Source organism: Rana temporaria, chromosome 1 (assembly GCF_905171775.1).
Source record: "Rana temporaria chromosome 1, aRanTem1.1, whole genome shotgun sequence".
Lineage (NCBI taxonomy): Eukaryota > Metazoa > Chordata > Amphibia > Anura > Ranidae > Rana > Rana temporaria.
Window position 1 is genome coordinate 559937197 of NC_053489.1, and position 20471 is coordinate 559957667.

The 20471-nt window shown below is 40.7% G+C and overlaps 1 long non-coding RNA gene across 1 annotated transcript; it reads right to left on the bottom strand.

The window, feature by feature from the left end:
• Window positions 1-1317: 1317 nt before the first annotated feature.
• On the bottom strand, window positions 1318-9893 carry LOC120925010. The gene is made up of 2 exons (XR_005746517.1): window positions 9707-9893; window positions 1318-1515 (listed from the first exon to the last, which is right to left on the bottom strand). It is a non-coding gene; the product is annotated as an uncharacterized LOC120925010 (long non-coding RNA).
• Window positions 9894-20471: the final 10578 nt, after the last annotated feature.

Consider the following 20471-nt stretch of genomic DNA (forward strand, 5'->3'; position numbering starts at 1 on the left):
TACCTTCAGGGGGCAGTGGAAGTCATCGGGTGTCTTTACAGCCACACATATCACTTCCACTTGACAGTACATTACTAACTGAATATCTTTAAAAACAGTGTTTGAAATCTTGTTCTACCAGCTGCCATTTATAAACATGCTGGTAGACAAGTGATTAAGTACAGCAGGGCAGAAGGAACAAAAAGCATGGAAAGCCTCTAGAGTTCAGAAGTAATACAAGCAAGTAGGTGAATTCAGACAATTAGCACCTTTTCATAGGTTGAGGGTCATGTTTGGGATTCTCATATCATATTTATCGTGATTTGTTGATCTCTCGGGTATTTTAAAGCATCAGCTACAGTCAAATATTGCTGTCGTTTTTGTCAATCTTGTTTAATTCTTACATTTTGGACAAAATCAAATAATATTTAGCTTTAAATTGCTCCATAGCTATCCGTTCCATAACTAGTGTTTTCTTTTCTAGTGCAGTCTTTTAAAGGTTACCATTGTGCTGTCTTTTGTTTGCAGATTTCGGGCTGAGCTCTCCTTTGACCCTCTTGCCCTGGTCTTTATCTAAGGACTATTTCTAGCATCACACCACAGGCTTACAGGACTTCACATTATATGAATTCTGACACTGGAACCAAGGTTTCAAAAATCACATTTTCATCCAAGACCTTGTGAAGAAATAAAGACTTCTGCAACTAGATTTCCTATTTATACTCTTTATTTGTTCTATTCATTCGCCTTGATTATACAACCTCACCCCGGAATGTCCTAAATATATTGCTAATCTTGTTCTTTGATGCATCTACCCAGGGCTCAAGTCCTGCGGGAACGCGTGGGAACGGAGTTCCTGCACTTTTTTCACAGCAGGAACGCAGTTTCCTTTGCAGGACTAGAGCAGCCAAGCCACCCGAGCCAATCCTTAACTAAGCGGTGATGCCCAGCTTGAGTCACTGTCAGGGGCAGGTGAACCTTCGTAATCCTTTATGTTACTGGCCGCTTCCTGTATATGGATTCATCGGGTAGTGTGCGGGTATTCCATCACTTCCTCGATGCCGCAATGTCTCCTGGGAGCTTTTGTCATTGTTCCCAGGAGACATTGCGGAGGTCTGCCGCGAGTTAACGCAGGATTTAGAAAGAACATGCGGTTTAGTAATTATGCATATGAGCGCATCATTTTTTTTTTGGTGGGGGAGTGGATCTTGGGTGGGAGTTCCCACACTTTTTTCCCCAGGACTTGACCCCTGCATCTACCCCTTTTGTTATACTGTAGGAATGTTTCACATAAAAATATGTCTGAAAATACCAAAGACAGCATATTAACGGTACATACTTGCATCAGTCTGCCAGATGAAGTGGAGCATCTCCGCATTCCAATATTTGTATTTTCTCTGAAATGTTTTAGTTTGACTTCATTGCTCTTTTTGTTTGGTGCATTAGCAGTTTGACTTCTTTTCTTTTGATCCATTTCTCCTCTCTGATTTCTTGATGTATATTGATCGTAAGCTGTGGACACGCTGGAACAGACAGCTGTGCAACAGAAAATTCAATAGGGAAAGAAAAAATTACTTAGTAACCTATTTTTTTTTTTTATCTTTACAGTAGCTGTAAGGATTGGTCAATCCAAATTGTCTGTAAGGCTGGGTTCACACTTGTCCGACAACGGTCCTACATTGGGAGCTCATGTAGCATGACGTGTGAAAATCAATGTTTCCCTATGAGAGCTGTCTTAACTGGTCCTACACAAGTCGGTCTGACTTTGAAAATGCTCCCTGTACTACTTTGGTCCTACATTGATCCTACTTCAGTCCATTGAATATCATTGAAGTCGGACCAAAGTAGGAGCCTTGTCCTAACCATCCGACTTTTGACATCCAACTTGTGATTACAGCAGCAGTAAAAGGAATTTATCTCACTCTGGGATTGTTTTGATTGGTCAAAGAACAAGTCAGACTATCACAAAGTCGGATCAGAGTAGTATCCTGTTCATGAAAGTAGGATGGATGTAGGACCAATGTAGGATCAATGTAGGACCAATGTAGGACCAATGTAGGATCAGTGTAGGACCAATGTAGCAGAGCAAAGTAGGATCAAAGTAGTGTAGTAGTGTGAACCCAGCCTAAAGCCAGACATGCAAAAAGGGATAAAACATTCCCATGAATTCATTTTACATATATAATCATTGTTTCTTTGTATTATGTGTTATAAGTGGTATTGTCAGAATTACATTTATGTATTTAATTCTGCTTACAATTTGTGCTTTGAGTGGTATTGATTTATGATAGCAATAAACAAGGACAACATTTTGTTACAGTATTGGCCATACTGGATGAATATGCTGCCACCTTGTGTTCATTTTACATATACAAACTGTATATAGGTTTAGCATATTGAGCAGCTGAAGGTGCATTTATGCAATATATACTGTGTGTATAAAAATTTACTGCTGCTTTTCAAAGGTTATATGTCACATATATTAGCACAAGGAATATAGACAAAGTACATACCCCTCCCATGTCCCATTGTTTGTGGACTGCTAAGGCTTCTTATGCATAAAATGCAATAAAAGGTTGATGAAAGGTATTAGTGTAGTTTAAAAATTTTCATCAATAAATAGTACTTTTTTTATAAGAGTCACACCAAAAAGAGGGACAACGTAGGAGGAGAGAGGGACAGAGGGATTTGGTTCAGAGGGACAATTACTCCAAACAAGGGACATTTGGGAGCTAAGCTCAAATATTATTAAGGACCTGTTTGCATGGATAGTAAAAACAAGCAACCGAACAGTAGTTTTACCATCCCCTTCCCCTCTGACCACCAAACTGATATTATGCCGCGTACACACGATCGGACATTCCGACATCAAAACAGTGGATTTTTCACGGTCACAAAAATGTAGCCGGAAATTGCAAACGTCAAGAACACGGTGACGTACAACACTACGGCGAGCCGAGAAAAACTAAGTTTAATGATTCTGAGTATGCGTCAAATTGATTCCAAGCATGCGTAGAATTTTTGTGCGTTGAATCGTGTACACAGAACTTTTATTGTTGGAAAATTTGAGAACCAGCTCTCAAATTTTTGTTGTTGGAAATTCCGACAGCAAATGTCCATTGGAGCCTACACACGGTCGGATTTTCCGACAACAAGCTCACATCGAACATTTGTTGTCGAAAATTCCAACCCTGTGTTCGCGGCATAAGTGCACCCTGCCACCATGCAGCCTAGCAAACTTTATATGCCAGATTTTGTTCAGCAGGCCGTACCACCGCCATATGTGATCTATTCAAGTGAATGGGGTAAGCTGCAAAGGTGTGCGAGATGGTTAACAAAGGCAGTGAACAGGCAACATATCACCTCTAAGCCGCCTATTACATGCCTCTGAAAATTGATCCACTGTGGATCATATTTCAGAAAGGTAGAAAACACTCCCGACCCACACATGTAAATAAATCCTAAAAGAAACCCGTTAAAAGAAAAAAAGAGGAGCTACCATAGCTACGTATTTTTTTTCTGAAAATGCTTGAATGCTTAATTTAATCTCATTCTGCTACTCTTGCTTTGGTACTTTAAGCTGCTGCAGATAACAAAAAACTTGTTTGGGCTTTTCCAGAACGTGTTCCTAATTTGAATAGTTTGTTCTGTGTCAGCGTCTTAAAAGTAAACAAAGCCAGTGAACTGTAACAGCCAGTCAACCAGCATTTTCAAAAAGAGGTCAGCAATGGCAGCCCCATATTTTTGCCAAGATCAGTTTATTTTAGGCATAAGGTAGAGTGATTGCGGATAAGAGGATAAGCTACCCTCGCTCTGTGAGACAATCTATAGATCTTGGACTATTCTCAGACAAGGCTGGTTGTCATGTTTTTCAAAAATGTATTTCAAGTTAGTGAAGCAGAGCATATTTGTATGTAAAGATTTGTTAGTTGACATTTTTTATTTAGAATTTAGAAAGTATTGAGGTTACTGGTTACTGGTTACAGCCAGACAAAAAGACAAGTTCAATTGGAACTCGGAAATGGCAGCCCCCTGTGTCTTCAGGACACAAAATGAAATATATAAGAGTAGTATGTAGAATGTTAAAATCCTGTCAAGAGTTAATTGCATTAGTTATTCAAGATATGTGTTACACTATACACTTTAAAAAAAGGCAAATTTCAACCACCTACCATTAAAATGTAGAGTAAAATAAGCAAAATAAAATATCAAGCAGACATTTGAATTTATTATTATGTATAATTACTGTATAATGTAATTAAGTAAAGGGAAAAATATAAGAGGTATATCCGCGTTAGGAACTAAAATTTAAAGGGGCAATAGGGGGTGAGAAGGTAACATTAGCCACCATTTAGGCACTGAACGTACATCAAGATAGTTTTTTAGTGAAGGTGATCACTAAATTGATGAACTTTAAAGAGGGTAAGTTGATCTGTGGTGGAGACTTGAATATCCCCTTGGACCCAAAGGAAGATACCTCGGAAGGGGTGTCTTCTGTACCCAATGGAATCAGAAAACGAATTATACAAAAACTACATGAATTTCAGTTAGTAGATGGATGGCGTATCTTACATGCAGGAGAGAAAGACTATACATACTACTCAAACCCCCATCAAACATACTCAAGAATAGATCTCTTTCTGATACCTCATCAATGGTTACATTTAATACAGGGCATTTCAATTGGAAATATAACATGGACAGATCATGCCCCGGTAACGATGGAAATAACTTGGGGAGAGGGAACTCAGATGTCAGAATGGAGGTGGAGGTTAAATGAGAGTCTATTACAGAATCCCCATATAATTGAAGATGTAAAAAAAGAAATAATGTGGTATTTCCAGATAAATGATAATGAAGAAAGCGATCCAGGAATAGTTTGGGAAGCCCATAAATCTGTTATCCGAGGGGTTTTAATCAAACATGGCTCCCGAGTTAAGAAAGCAAGAGAAAAATAAATAAAAGAATTATTAGAAAGGATACAGAGACTGGAGATTCAACATAAAAAGAAGACGGAAACAGGTATAGGAATTGAAGAAGACAGGTAGCTGATCTTCTTAGATATAAGGCTGAAGCGGTTTTATAATACGCAGAGAAGATGACGTATGACTCAGGTGATTAATGTGGGAAGTTACTAGCAAAAAAATTGAAAAAACTACAGTCACGGTCATATATCCCATTTATTAAAACAAAATCAGATCAAAAACTATACCTCTCAAAAGAAATAGCGCAAGAATTTAGGAAATACTATGCCTCTTTATATAATCTTCAAGGAAGGGTGAACACCTCTGGGTCTGTGGAGAAATATATATCCTCAGCAGGTTTGACTAGATTAACATCCCCAGAATGAAGAGATCTAGAAAAACCAATTACTCTGGAGGAAGTGCAAACAACAATGAAAACAATAAAACATGGTAAAGCCCCAGGCCCAGACGGGTTCACTATACAATACTATAAAAGCTTTAGCACACTACTGGGGACTTATATGACTAAAGTATTTAATACAGTAGGACAAACTAGATCGATACCTCCGGAGGCCTTACTGGCACATATTACGGTTATCCTGAAAGAAGGGAAGGATCCAGGGTTATGCACTAGCTATAGACCAATATCATTAATAAACGTAGACATTAAAATATTGACAAAGATTCTGGCATCCCGCATACAGCCCTATCTATCAAAACTGGTTCATCTAGACCAAGTGGGGTTTATACCAACTAGAGAAGCGAGAGATAGTACTATTAAAGTGTTACATTTAATATACCAAGCAAATAAAAACAAGATATCAAGTGTTTTCCTGAATTCAGACGCAGAGAAAGCATTCGATAGAGTGAATTGGGAATTTATGCTGGGAACAGTAAAACAAATGGGTCTGGGAGAGCGGATGTTACAGTGGATAGCGGGGGTGTATGCGGGACCCAGAGCATTAGTAAAAGTAAATGGGGTATACTCCGAGCCCCTGGCAATTACAAATGGTACCAGGCAGGGCTGCCCCTTGTCACCCATACTATTTGCATTGACATTAGAACCATTATTAAATAAGATCCGACAGAATAGAGATATAGTAGGTATTCAACTAGGGGGAAGGGAATATAAAGTATCGGCTTACGCAGATGACATGCTGTTTTCCTTAGTAAAACCACAGATATCCCTACCAAAATTAATGAAAGAAGTAGAACTTTATGATGTCAAATTTTAAAATAAATTACAGTAAATCTGAGGCGATGGGGGTTGCTCTCCCGGAGTTGATCCAAAACGGTTTAGAACATAGCTTTAAGTTCAAATGGACGACTAGGGCACTGAACTATTTAGGAACACAAATGCCACCAGATTTGAAGGATACTTTTGAGTTACATTTTAAACCATTACTGGGAACAGTCAGAACAATGCTTGATGGATGGAGTAGAGGGATGCACTCCTGGTTCGGGAGATCTAATATTCTAAAAATGAGTGTAGTGCTAAGATTTCTCTATCTTTTCCAAGCTCTACCAATTCAGATCCACATGTCATACTTTAATCAAGTCCAGGCTATATTTATGAAATTTATATGGGGGAGTAAAAGGCCTAGGATTGGCAGGAAACTATTGATCCTACCCAAGAAGGCTGGAGGAATATCAGCACCAGATATGTTAAAATACTACCAGGCAGTCCAGCTGGGAAGGATAGCTGATTGGAGTAGACATGGGGATTATACATTGTGGATTACTATAGAGCAACAAATGTGCCCCGTACCATTAAACAGAGCAATATGGTGTTACTCAACATTACCCCCAATAGTTAAAACCCATCCTACGATAGGTCCAACTTTATGGACTGGAAATAAAGTATGTCATAACTCGAAATTTTCGACTAAAAACTCCCCCCTCTATCCGATAATAGGAAACCCAGAATTTCAGCCAGGCATGGAGTCGCAAATACTTAAGAAATTAAGAAAAAAAGGTAGATTTCAAGCCTCTCACTTTCTAGGAGAAAGGGGGTGGATAACAATAGGAGAAATATCACAAGGGGAGGGCGATTCGAAATACCGTTATGGCAAGCACGGCAGGTACGAAATTTTTTGGAGACTTTGGGTGATGCAGGAAACTATAAACGGGCACTTACAAAGTTTGAGGAGTATTGTGGAGGAGAGGAACCATTAGCCCATATGGTCTCCAAAATGTATACACTGTTGACTGCACCCCTGGAGGACTTTAGAATGTCGAGCCTGGCCAAATGAGAAAGAGACTTAGGCCAAACCTTTTCCCCAATACAATCCCAAAATATTATAAATTTAGCGTTAAATTCTTCAAGATGTACGAAAATACAAGAATTAAACTATAAAATATTAACACGGTGGTACTATACACCAGCGCGTCTAAATATATTCTTTCCTGAAATGTCAGATAGATGCTGCAGAGGGTGTGGGGAGAAAGGGACAATGTTACATACATTTTGGGGATGTCCAATAATACGACAATTTTGGGAAATAGTACGAAAAATTACCCAATCACTTACGGAACACCAGATTCCAGATGACCCCTCGTTTTTCCTACTACATCATACAGAAATTTCTTTGAAAAGATATACGGGATCGATGATATGTCATCTGATAAATGCAGCAAAAAGCTGCATTGCGATAAAATGGAAAGACCCTGAAGCACCTCCAATATCTATGTGGCTTAAAAAAGTAAGAAAAATAGGAATAATGGAGAAACTCCTCCCGAGGACGATAGATAAGAAAGAGCAAATTAAAATGATATGGGCACCCTGGGAATTATTTGTACAATCAGATGAAGGTAACAAGTTACTAGGGGAGTAGGAATAAATACTAGAGGTTGAGGAAAGAAGGGAAAGGGAGGAGGGAAGGAAAGATATCACGCACTGGGGGGGAACAGCGGAGAGGGGGAGGGTTGTTGTGTTATTTTATATGTCTTTTCTTTTTTTTTTCTTTTCTCTCTTTTCTTTTCTTCCTCTTCTCTTCCTTTCCGGTCCGTCAGTATACACGGAAGGAGGAGGAGAAGAGGTGGAGTTAGGGGTCTTGAGGAGGGGATAAGGGGGGAGGGAATGAGGGGATAAAATAGGGAAGGAAGTGTGATGAAGATAAAGGAGGGAATTAGTCTAATATATAGAGAATATATGGACAATCAGGGTGGAGATGAAATACTTGGGCAAGTTTGAAATTTAGTTAAAAGTTGTAATAGTATTTTGGTTACCACATCTCTCCTTGGGGGAATGGTTTGAAATTGTTTGTGATATAATATATTATAATTTCCCTCGGTGGTAAACTATGAATAGCAAATAGAGTTAAAGAGAGAGATGTAATGTAATATCCATATATATGTTGTCTTATTGGATTTTGCATATTCCTTTTCTTGTTTCCTGTATTGCTTTCTTGCTTATAAAAATAAATAAAAATATAGAATTTAAAAAAAAAGGAACTAAAATTTAATAAGCAGCTGTGTACTATAACCCAGACACAAGGCACAAAAAAAAAAGAGTGGAGCGCTAAAAATTTTAAGAGCATTAATCTATAGTGCCTAATCAGAATCTGCCTTTTATAGGCCTGGCTATGCTAAAATAAAGGACTGTTATGTTTTTCGCTAAATGTAAAAAGAGTGCAGCACTAAAAATTAAAAGTGCATTGGTGCAAGTACAAACACATATCAAAATATACTACAATAATAACTGTGCATAAAGTTTGAAGAGACGTATGCAAAATTACATCACATGTGAATAAAGTGCAATTGTGCAAACAAAAAGGTCATATAAAGCTGGATTCCATGAAAGAAAGTCTCATGGAAGAAAAGAGTGTTTGGAAATGACGATCATACACCAGACGGCGTGACACTCATTGCCCTAATCAAAAATGGAGGCTTTAACAAAGCCAGCGACCCCTCTTACTCACTGTGACCTCTCTGAGTAAGAGGGGGCACTGGCTTTCCGGTAAGCCTCCATTTTTGATTAGGGCAATGGGTGTCACGCCATCTGGTGTATGATCGTCATTTCCAAACACTTTTTTCTTCCATGAGACTTTCTTTGATGGAATCCAGCTTTATATGACCTTTTTGTTTGCACAATTGCACTTTATTCACATGTGATTTAATTTTGCATATGTATCTTCAAATTGTATTCACAGTTATTATTGTTTATATACAATTGATTGTTTGCATAATAGTATACTTTGATATTTGTTTGTATTCGCAAAAAATGGGCTTTTCATTTTTAGCGCTGCACTCTTTTTACATATAGGGAAAAATATAACAGCCCGTTATTTTAGCATAGCCAGGCCTATGAAAGGTAGATGATTAGGCACTATAGATTAGTACACCTTTTTCTAAACTAAAGTCCACATTTGATCCTCTTGATGCAGCTATATTAGTGAAAATGATTAATTTAGAGTACATATTTGCCTGTAATTTTTACAAGGACATAAATGATGCAAACATTTTCAGATCCCATATAAAGTACCGTAATTGCCTTGATAGGGTTGTAAATGATGCTGTTACATTGTACATGTACCTCTGTTAATTGATTAGAAATACAAAAGCTGTGTGTTTATCTGTCACAGGGGCATACCTCTACCAGACAGCTCATAGGATTTACATAAGAATGAAGGTTCATGAGTTAGTTGTTGCAAAACCACAAAACCACAATATTTCAGTCAATATTTGAAGCATTATCATTGGTATTGCGATTACATAACAGAAGCTGCTAAACTAGTTACTGGCACTCTATGAACATATTTTACCTTGATGCTTGTGGATAGTGGTAGCAGATATGACTTGTCAGTGATAGATGAGCCGATACACAGGACAGCAATGATTACAGTCCCATTGTGCTTTGCTGGTGAAAGACACTGCTTGTTGCTTACACCAAGAGGCAGGAACTTGCTGCGTGAAGTGAAAAGAGCAGTAGGCTGATCAGTCCCAGCTTATTCATTCCTATGGAAACACAAGTAATACACTGGAGGGAAAGGACTTGGGGAGAGGATAGAAAAAAAAAACTCCTTGAGGCTCTAATTCTACATTACGTTCCATGTGGGTGAAAGGCCTTGCAAAATCTGGTCATCCTTCTTATGAACCTTGGTCACACCAGTGCAACACAGGACTGTCCAAAGAAGTGCAATTAGATGATAGATATATATATATATATATATATATATATATATATATATATATATATATATATATATATATATATATATATATATATATAGATAGATAGATAGATAGATAGATAGATAGATAGAGAGATATTATTTTTTTAACCACTTCCCATCCGGGCCAATTCTGGCACTTCGCTCCTACATGTAAAAATCATCATATTTTTTTTTCTAGGTAATTACTTAGAATCCCTCCAAACATCATATATGATTTTTTAGCAGAGACCCTAGGGAATAAAATGGCGGTTGTTGGAACTTTTTATGTCACACGGTATTTGCACAGCGATTTTTGGGGGAAAAAACAGTTTCATGAATAAAAAAAAAAAAAACAGTAACAATAGCCCAATTTTTTTATATAATGTATAAGATGATGTTGCGTCGAGTAAATAGATATCAAAAATGTCACGCTTTAAAATTGCGCACACTCGAGGAATGGCGCCAAACGTTGTTACTTAAAAATCTCCATAGGCGACGCTATAATTGTTTTTGCTGGTTAGCTGTTAAGAGTTACAGAGGAGGTTTTGGGCTAGAATTGTTGCTTTTGCTCTAACACACGCGGTGATACATTGCATGTGTGATTTGAACACTGTTTACATATGTGGGTGTGACTTACGTATGCGTTCGCTTCTGTGCGTGAGCATGCAGGGACGGGGGCGCTTTTAATTACTATTTTTTTTATTCTTTATTTTACGTTTATTTTTTTATTTTTACACTTTCTCTTTGAAAAAAATGTTTTATCACTTTTATTCCTATTACAGGGAATGTAAACATCCCTTGTAATAGGAATAAAAATAAACTCTCTCGGCCTTTCCAGCCGCATCCCAGGCATTGTTTACATCAGCGGGCCCGGATGTGATGTCATAATGATGTGCCCGGACATCCGAGGGTCATAGAGATGACTGGGGCCCATGGGATTTGTTCTCCGGCTCGCCGGTCGCAGGGGTACACAGAATCGCCGGCTGAAAAAGATGATATCTAGATGATGTCTGTAGCTGCAGGCATCATTCAGATATTCTCACTCAAAGTCAAGGACGTCATATGATGGTCTACGGGCAGAAAGTGGTTATGTGCTGATGAGCTGATTTTTTAATACAGATGTTCAAAACTCTACTTTAACATGTGTGGAATGGCAAATAATACTCTACATGCACTTCCAGTCAAATGTGGGGTGAACGAGTGCTTAGATGGATTTCTTTGAAAAACAGTGGTTGATATCAGCCAATCGGGTGAGGATAATTAAGCATGGTGTATTATGAATGGTTGCTGGAGGCTACATTTTTTATTCAGTTGCAATTAATTAACCACAAAGTATTTCAGTTTGGGGAATTTTCTAGACTTTGGAACTTTTATTCCTTCGTGTTTCCAAGGTGGTACTAAATAAACAATTTTTTTACCTGCAGAATTTGTATAGGATTAGCTGGAATATGAAATAGTTGGGCAATGCTTATGGCATTAGTTGCTCCTTATATGGCCCTGCCTACACTACTGTATTTACATGGTTGACTGGAGCCTACCACTGCTGAAAAACAGAAAACATAAAAAAAAATACAAAATTGGATGTTAAAATGACACCCTTTAGCACCTGATGTGTTATATACTGCTCCTCTCTGCCAATCCCTTCACTGGCTTCCCCTACCCCACCGTGTAAAATTCAAAATGCTAACCACAACATACAAGGCCATTCACAACATCGCCCCCATCTACATCACCAAACTTATCTGCAGATATCGAACAGGTAGGAAAGCTGCCGCTCCAGGTGAGCACACCTAAGGTAATCACTGTCCACTCAAGAACCAACGGGTGCCGGAAATGCACAAGGCATGCAAAGAGAGAAAGGTATATGGACAGCCGCACTCCAAAGTCTTAAAAAGACGTGCCCTTTATTTGGGTAAAAAGAAAATGCACTACAAAAAACAGCATACAGTGGGAAAAAACAGCTGACGCGTTTCACATTGAACCTCAATGCTTAGTCATAGCTTAAGCTATGCCGGACGATCGGAAATTCTGACAACAAATGTTCGATGGAAGCTTGTTGTTGGAAATTCCGACTGTGTGTAGGCTCCATCGGACATTTGCTGTCGGACAACAAAAATTTGAGAGCTTGTTCTCAAATTTTTCGACAATAAAATCCGTTGTAAATTCCAATCGTGTGTAGCCAATTCCGAAGCACAAAATTCCATGCATGCTTTGAATCAAGTACGAGACGGAAGCGATTGGTCTGGTAAAACTAGCGTTTGTAATTGAAGATAGCACATTCGTCATACTGTAACGGACTGAAAAGCACGAGGCTGAAAAACACAAATCGTCTCTTCCAAACTTCTACTAACACAACTAATATTGAACTTCCCTTTAATAGTGGCGTCGTACGTCTTGTACGTCACCGCGTTCTTGTTGTTTGGAATTTCCGACAACATTTGTGCGTGTGTATGCAAGACAAGTTTAAGCCAACATCCATCGGAAAAAAATCCACGGTTTTGTTGTCGGAATGTCTGATCGTCTGTTACGCGGCATAACTGTTTCTCATGCAACTTGCCTGACAAGCAGAATCTGTACATGTGTAATAAACATATTTTTATTCTGTCCTAATTTTGTGGAAAGAAAAGGGTCAGACTCAACTGGCAGAAGTTTTCCAAAATGGTAAAAAATCTCTGTGAATGGAAGTGTTATGTATCACTCTTGACCCCCTGCTCACTCAAACATGACCAAGTGCCCATAAATTAGTAGCTGCTTCAGGTAATTTATGGCCTTCTGAAACACAGATCCTGTAATTGATTTGGCAACAGTAAATCAGTCTTAAGTCCTAAGGCCCAGCTCCTCTTGGAAACAAACTTGCTGTTGTCATTTTGAGTTTCAAAGAAGCAGAGAATAACATAGTAGATAATGTACTGTATTGGTGATTATCTGGACACCTATTAGCGTTAAGCCTGTAATTACTGTATAGGTGACTTCTGTTAAGTAGATGGATGACTGGAAATACTGCAGACCATCATTTTACACAACGGTGACATACATTTGTTGGTGTATTTTCGTTTTTTGAATTTTCCGAGCAACACTTGAGAATGTAATGATGCCATTTACAATATTTAATCTACTTATTTAGGGACAATGCTTTAATCATGGGTATGTATTGAAGATAGGGTAAATTTATGCATGTCACACAATTCTCAGATGACCCCCCCCGTCATCATTTTTGTCTACAACAAGGGAGCATATAATTTAGAACATTACTGAAGTTTTACCTGTAAACAATGTATTGTGAAGTTTTCCATATACAGTATCTCCAAGACGACCACTGCCTTGCTAAAGAAGCTTGAGGGTAAAGGTGATGGACTGACCAAGCATGTCTCCAGACCTAAACCCTATTAAGCATCTGTAGGACATCCTCAAATGAAAGGTGCTACATTTAGAAGGTGTACAGTGAAAGAGTATAGCCCAAGGGTCATTAGGAACGGCAGACCCTTAAATTACTTCTATGCAATGCAAAATGTGAGACCAAAACTAGCTTATGGATGGGCATTCCCACCATATATGTGCCTGCATGGCAATCCCCTGCAGTAGGTGTCTGGTATCTCGGGAAATATTTTATGGCAGGTGTGCAATGCCATACTGACAGAAATTTGAAATACATTTTGGAGGCTTTGGACAAAAAGGAGGAGGTGAGGGTCAATTGCAATATCCATTAAATAACATGCCTGGGGGTTGTCCTAAACCTGCCTGTGAAGTGATGCATTTTTTTCCAATGTATACAATCTACTACAGCAATACTGACATTTAGGCTAGATCCATACCTCCCAACCGTCCCGGATTTCGCCCCCCCGCTCAACAACTTCGATCCGCGGACCCCCCGCTCAACAACTTTGATCCGCGGAACCCCCCCCCCCCCCGCTCAACAACTTTTGGGGGGTATGCTCATTTGTCCCTCATTCTGAAGTTGAAAAGTTGGGAGGTATGCTAGATCCACATTATTGTGGTCAAATGGGCAGCTCTCTAGCAGGTGGGTGCAATTTACACAGCACCATGCGAATCAGTGCAGCTCGATTTAAAAACAGGATCAGGAACTTCTTAGGCCTCGTACACACTGCTGGCAGAGCTTTCTTGCCGAGAAAACCGTTCGTGTGTACGAGGCTCTCCGATTTCCCGCGAGAAATCTGGCCACAATCTCAATGAGAAAAATAGAGAACCTGCTCTCTATTTTCTCGTCGAGATTCTTGTCGGCCTGTTTCCCGACGAGAAACTCGAGAGTGTGTATACTTGCCTGTCGCCGTGGAAACCGTGCATGCTCAAAATGACTGACGCATGCGCGGTAGCTTCCACTGCATAGGTAGGGTGAAGCAAGATGGCGGCGACGGAATCGAATGTGTACGCGATGACGTCACCATGTTCTTGCCTTTCAAGAGAACCGTGGTTCTTTTGAAATGTCAGTGTGTCGGCAAGAGATTCTTGCCAAGAATCTCGTCGGGAAAAACAACGTTTTTTTCCTGACGAGATTCTTGCCTGTGTGTACAAGGCCTTACCCTGTTTTTCTGTGAATAGGGTTTAACAAGAAAAAAATTGCAAACTCCCAGCTGCCGTATTCCTTTAATCTATACCAGACCCCTAAACCTAGATGAGGGTCTGGTATAGATGTTAATGGGGGACACCCCTACCCAAATAATGGCATGGGATTCCCCCTATAATTCACATCAGGCCTGTCAGGTCTGGTATGAATTTTAAGAGGGGCCCCCATGCAGAAAAAAAAAAGATTGAGGTACCCTCACATTCTATACTCTTTGGGTCGGATACAAATTTTAAGGGGGAACTGGGTGACCACTTGTTGTTAAAGAGCCCCCCCCCCCACACTTAAAGACCTCCACAACCACCAGGTCAGAGTTGTGGGGAAAAGGTCCTTGTCCTCATTAACATGGGGATAAGGTACTTTGTTGGGAATGATTCCATGTTAAAGTGATTTTTTTGTGATTATTATAACAAACATGTTATACTTACCTGCTCCGTGCAAAGGTTTTAAACAGAGCAGCCCTGATCCTTCTCTCCTCGGGTCCCCTACCCGTGCTCCTGGCTCCTCCCCACCTGCCAAGTGCTCCCATAGCAAGCTGCTTGCTCTGGGGCATTCGTGCTCGCTCCCAAGCCCTGCTCTGAATGTTTTTTTACCTTAAAAGGGTTGTTTTTTTTAAATAACAAACATGTTATACTTACCTCCACTGTGCAGCTTGTTTTGCACAAAGTGGCCCCGATCCACGTCTTCTGGGGTCCCTCGGCGGCTGTCTCTGGTCCTCCCCGCAAGAACTCCACACATTCATGTGAGCGAGCTCGCATGGTGTGGAGTCCTTGCGGGAGCGTGCTTCTGTGATACAGCGAGCGGCTATAGCCGCTCACTGTATCATTCCGCCCAGCCCCCCGGCGCACCACGTCATTGGATGTGATTGAAAGCAGCACCAGCCAATGGCTGCGCTGCTTTCAATCCATCCGCTCTAGCCAATCAACGGCCAGGTTGAGCGGCAAAGAGGATGTCGGGGCCAAACGCAGGACTTTCGAGGGGCCAGGTAAGTATAACGGGGGGCCAGAGGCGGTATTGTCTGAAGTTTTTTCACCTTAATGCATAGGATGCATTAAGGTGAAAAAACTTTTACTTTTACAACCCCTTTAATACAGAAAATGCATTATTGTAATAAATATTTAGCCCTTACAACCACTTACAATTTTGGGGTTTAGATAAAATTTAAATTGCTCTCTTGAGGCTCAAGATACAGGAGTGCATACTGCACAGGAAATGCACTTCTATTTTTTGGGTGGGAATTCAAGACAAAATATACATTTTCAGGGTACAAAAGGCACAATTTAAGATTTCCAGATATTCCCCATAAGATAGTATATATAACATTTTTAAGTTCAGGTCCACTTTGTGTAAGCTCAGATAATGCTAAAATGTTTACACAGAAATGTTATGGTTACCACAATGAAAACATTGGCCCAGATTCAGGTAGAATGGAGCAATATTTGCGTGGGCAAAGAGCAAAGATTTTTCTCTGCGCCCACGCAAATATTTCCATTTGCCCAGCGATTCACGGAGCAGTAGCTCCGTAAATTGCGCGGGCGATATGCTAAACAGCCGGGCGTAAGGCTGCCTAATGTAAATGATCCCGCCGGGGGCGGGAATCATTTAAATTAGGCGCGCTCCCGCGCCGAGCGAACAGCGCATGCTCCGTCGGGAAACTTTCCCGGCGTGCATTGCGGCAAATGACGTCGCAAGGACGTCATTTGCTTCTAAGTGAACGTGAATGGCGTCCAGCGCCATTCACTAATCACTTACGTAAACAACGTGAAATTCAAATTTCACGGGCGGGAGGCGCAGCTATACTTTAGCATAGGTTGCCCCTGCTATAGCAGGAGCAACCTTATGCTAAAGTCGCCGTACGGAAACTCCGTACATTGCGTGCGCAGGGCCCGCGCAACTTTTGTGAATCGGTGGTAGTATGCAATTTGCATACTATACGCCGATCACAATGGCCGCGCCCCCTAGCGGCCAACGCAAGAATGCAGCCTGGGATGGCATAAGGAGGCTTATGGAGGCATAAGGAGGCTTATGTCTGTCACATCCTAGGCTGCAGTCGGTGTAACGAGGTTCCTGAATCAGGAGCACTCGTTACACCGGAGCAAGTAAGCACTTGCGCCGCGCAACCTATGGTTGCGCGGGCGCAAGTGCTTCTTGAATCTGGGCCCCTATGTACAAAACTACCCTGAGGGTTAATATCGTGATTCTTAGGCAAGTTTGCATCTGCTAAATCACTCTATTATATACATATACAAGACGTGTAATGTTATGAAATTATATATAGCTGACGTAAGTTAACTACTGAAAGCGGAGTTCCAGCCTTTTACTGTTTATTAAAAGTCAGCAGCTACAAAGAGTGTAGCTGCTAACTTTTAATAAACAGACACTTACCTGCCCCACGGTCCAGCGACGCGGCCGCCCGGAGCTCCGCTTATCTCCGCCGGTGCCTCAATTCACAGTGTGGGCACCCAGGCGTGACAGCTTTTCGGCTTCACGGCCGCGCACTCACTGCGCATGCGCAAGTCGCGCTGCGCTCTAGGGGTGGACAGGCAATCTCCTGGGACCTGTCACGTGTCCCAGGAGATCGCCTAGAGTGAGGGGCCGCTTAATGGGAGAGGAGGAGTCGCCTAGGCAGTCCCTGGGTCAAAGTAGCAAGTGGGACAGGAAGTCCCACTCCTACCGAAGCCCCCACTCCCCCCCCCCCAAAAAAAATTACATACCAAATATGGCATGTAAGTGGGCAGGTAGTGCTTAAAGCGGAAGTTCCACTTTTGGGGGGTGGAACTCCACTTTAAGGACCGGGCCTCTTTTTGAGATTTGTTGTTTACAAGATAAAATTATTATTTTTTTTGCTAGAAAATTACTTAGAATCCCCAAACATTGGGCCAGATTCACGAATATTTACGGCGGCGTAACGTATCCCCTTTACGTTACGCCGCCGCAAGTTTTCGTTGTAAGTGCTTGATTCACAAAGCACTTACGTGTAAACTTGCGGCGGCGTAGCGTAAAGTCGTCTGGCACAAGCCCGCCTAATTCAAATGGGGCGTGAACCATTTAAATTAGGCGCGTTCCCGCGCCGAACGTTCTGCGCATGCTCCGTTAGGAAATTTCCCGCCGTGCTTTGCGTGAAATTACGGCGCCCCGACGTGTTTTTTGAACGGCGACGTGCGTAGCGTACTTTCGTATTCCCGGACGTCTTACGAAAAAAAAAAAAAAAAATTGAAATTCGACGCGGGAATGACGGCCATACTTTAACATGGGCTGTCTAAATGTAAGCCATGAAAAAGCAGGCTTATGTTTGCGACGGAAAAAAAACGACTAGCGACGACGTAAGAGATTGCGACAAACGCGCGTATCTTCGTGGATCGCCGTAATCAGCTAATTTGCATACCCGACGCTGGAAAACTACGCGAACTCCACCCAGCGGCCGCTGGAAAATTACACCTAAGATCCAAAGGCGTACGAAGCCGTATGCCTGTCGGATCTTAGCCAAAAGCTGTCGTATCTTTGTTTGTGAATGACAAATAAAGATACGACGCGGCAAATTTGAAAGTACGCCGGAGTATCAGCAGATATTCCGGCGTACTTTTTCTGTGAATCTGGCCCTATATATATATTTTTTTCAGACACCCTAGAGAAAAAAAAATGGCGGTCATTGCAGTACTTTATGTCACACCGTATTTGCACAGCTGTCTTAGAAGCGCAATTTTTTGGGAAAAAATACACTTTTTTTACTTAAAAATAAGACGGTGGAATGGCGATAAACTTTTACCCTTAAAAATCTTCATAGGCAGCGTTTAAATTTTTCTACAGGTTACAATTTTAGAGTTACAGAGGAGGTCTAGAATTATTGCTCTCTTTATAATGATCGTGGAGATACCTTACATGTGTGGTTTGAACACGGTTTTCATAAGCGGGCCCGACTTACCTATGCATTCGCTTCGGCACGCGAGCTTGGCTCATTATTTATTTTAGTTTTAGTTTTTATATTGTCCTTGTAATAAGGAAAAAATAGGCATGACAGGACCTATTGAATGTGAGATCTGGGGTCAAAAAGACCTCAGATCTCATATTTACACTAAAATCCAATAAAAAATAAATAAATGAAAGAGCATTGGGCAGAAGTGACGTTTCACCTTTCCCCCACTCGTCATCCAGGCAGTGAAGGGAGCAGACGGCCCTTTCCCACCCCCGATAAAAGTGATCTGGTGGCAAATCTGCCGCTGAGACCACTTTTATCATAAAGAGGACAGTCCACTGTTTTGAAAAATACCGGGGTTATGGCAGCTAGCTGTTGCCATAACAATGTTATTTCATGTAAAAGTAGCGGCATATAACGATGGCGGCTGGTCCTTAAGGCCCCTTTCACACTGGGGCAGGGGCGACATCAGCGGTAAAGAACCGCTATTTTTAGCGGTGCTTTACCGTCAATTTTGCGGCGCTATTCGGCCGCTAGTGGCCGAGAAAGGGTTAAAAACCACCGCAAATCGCCTCTGCAGAGGGCAGGATCGGTGGGTGGAGGAACGCTCCAAAGATGCTGCTAGCAAGACTTTTTTTTACCATCCTGCTAGCGCACCGCTCCAGTGTGAAAGGGGTCTAAGTGGTTAAAATATATATATATATTAGGGCTGGGGAAATTAAAGATTAATTCCTTGATTAATATAAATTTTTTTGATCGATCAAAATTCATTTGATCGATTAAAATTCTTGACATCACTGGACAGTTAGACTTACCCTGCTGGATGCGAGCAAACTTCACCCATTGGATTGAGGTACCTTTGCATCTGTGGAGCAGGAGGATGCATCAGGCTCCATCAGGGGAAGGGGGCAAAAATAACCATTGTTTTCCTGTCCTAAGCAGTTTTGTGCAGACAATTCTTTGTGTATCGGCAACATCCGTGTGAAAGACTGTTCAGTTCTTCAGGGTATATTGTCAATAAAATGCGATCATGTCTACTTCCAGAAAATGTAAACACTCTGGAATGTCTGTGTGAAAGGCTAAAGTGATGCCTACTTGCCTATTATAAAGTGACTGACAGTCAATATACTAGATACGTTTTATAATTAAAGTTAAACTAACTTTCTACGTTTTTCTTAAAGTTTAATAAGAAAAAATTACTTACGTCAGTGCTACAGTTTGAATTTAAAACATATTTGTGTGAACTGTGAAGTTAAGTCATGGATTGAGGAAACCAACTAGTGTCGGGTGATTGTATATAGTGTATACCACATTTACCACTGACTAATGCAGAGTTGCAATGCAAGGAGATCAGGCAAAAGTAGTTGGATCTGTATGTGCGTTATAATTAATCGAAATTAGTAGATTAATCGATTAAAAAAATAAATAGATTAATCGAACACGAAAATTTTAATCAGTAACAGCCCTAATATATATACATACATAGACACACACACAGTATATGTATATACACATACACAGTGTGTGTGTGTGTGTGTATATATAAATATATATGTAGTACACCCCTCACATTTTTGTAAATATTTTATTAAATCTTTTCATGTGACAACACTGAAGAAATGACACTTTGCTACAATGTAAAGTAGTGAGTGTACAGCTTGTATAACAGTGTGCATTTGCTGCCCCCTCAAAATAACTCAACATACAGCCATTAATGTCTAAACTGCTGGCAACAAAAGTGAGTTGCCCCTAAGTGAAAATTGGGCCCAATTAGCAATTTTCTCTCCCTGGTGTCATGTGACCCGTTAGTGTTACAAGGTCTCAGGTGTGAATGAGGAGCAGGTGTGTTAAATTTTGTGTTATCGCTCAAGTTCAACGTGGCA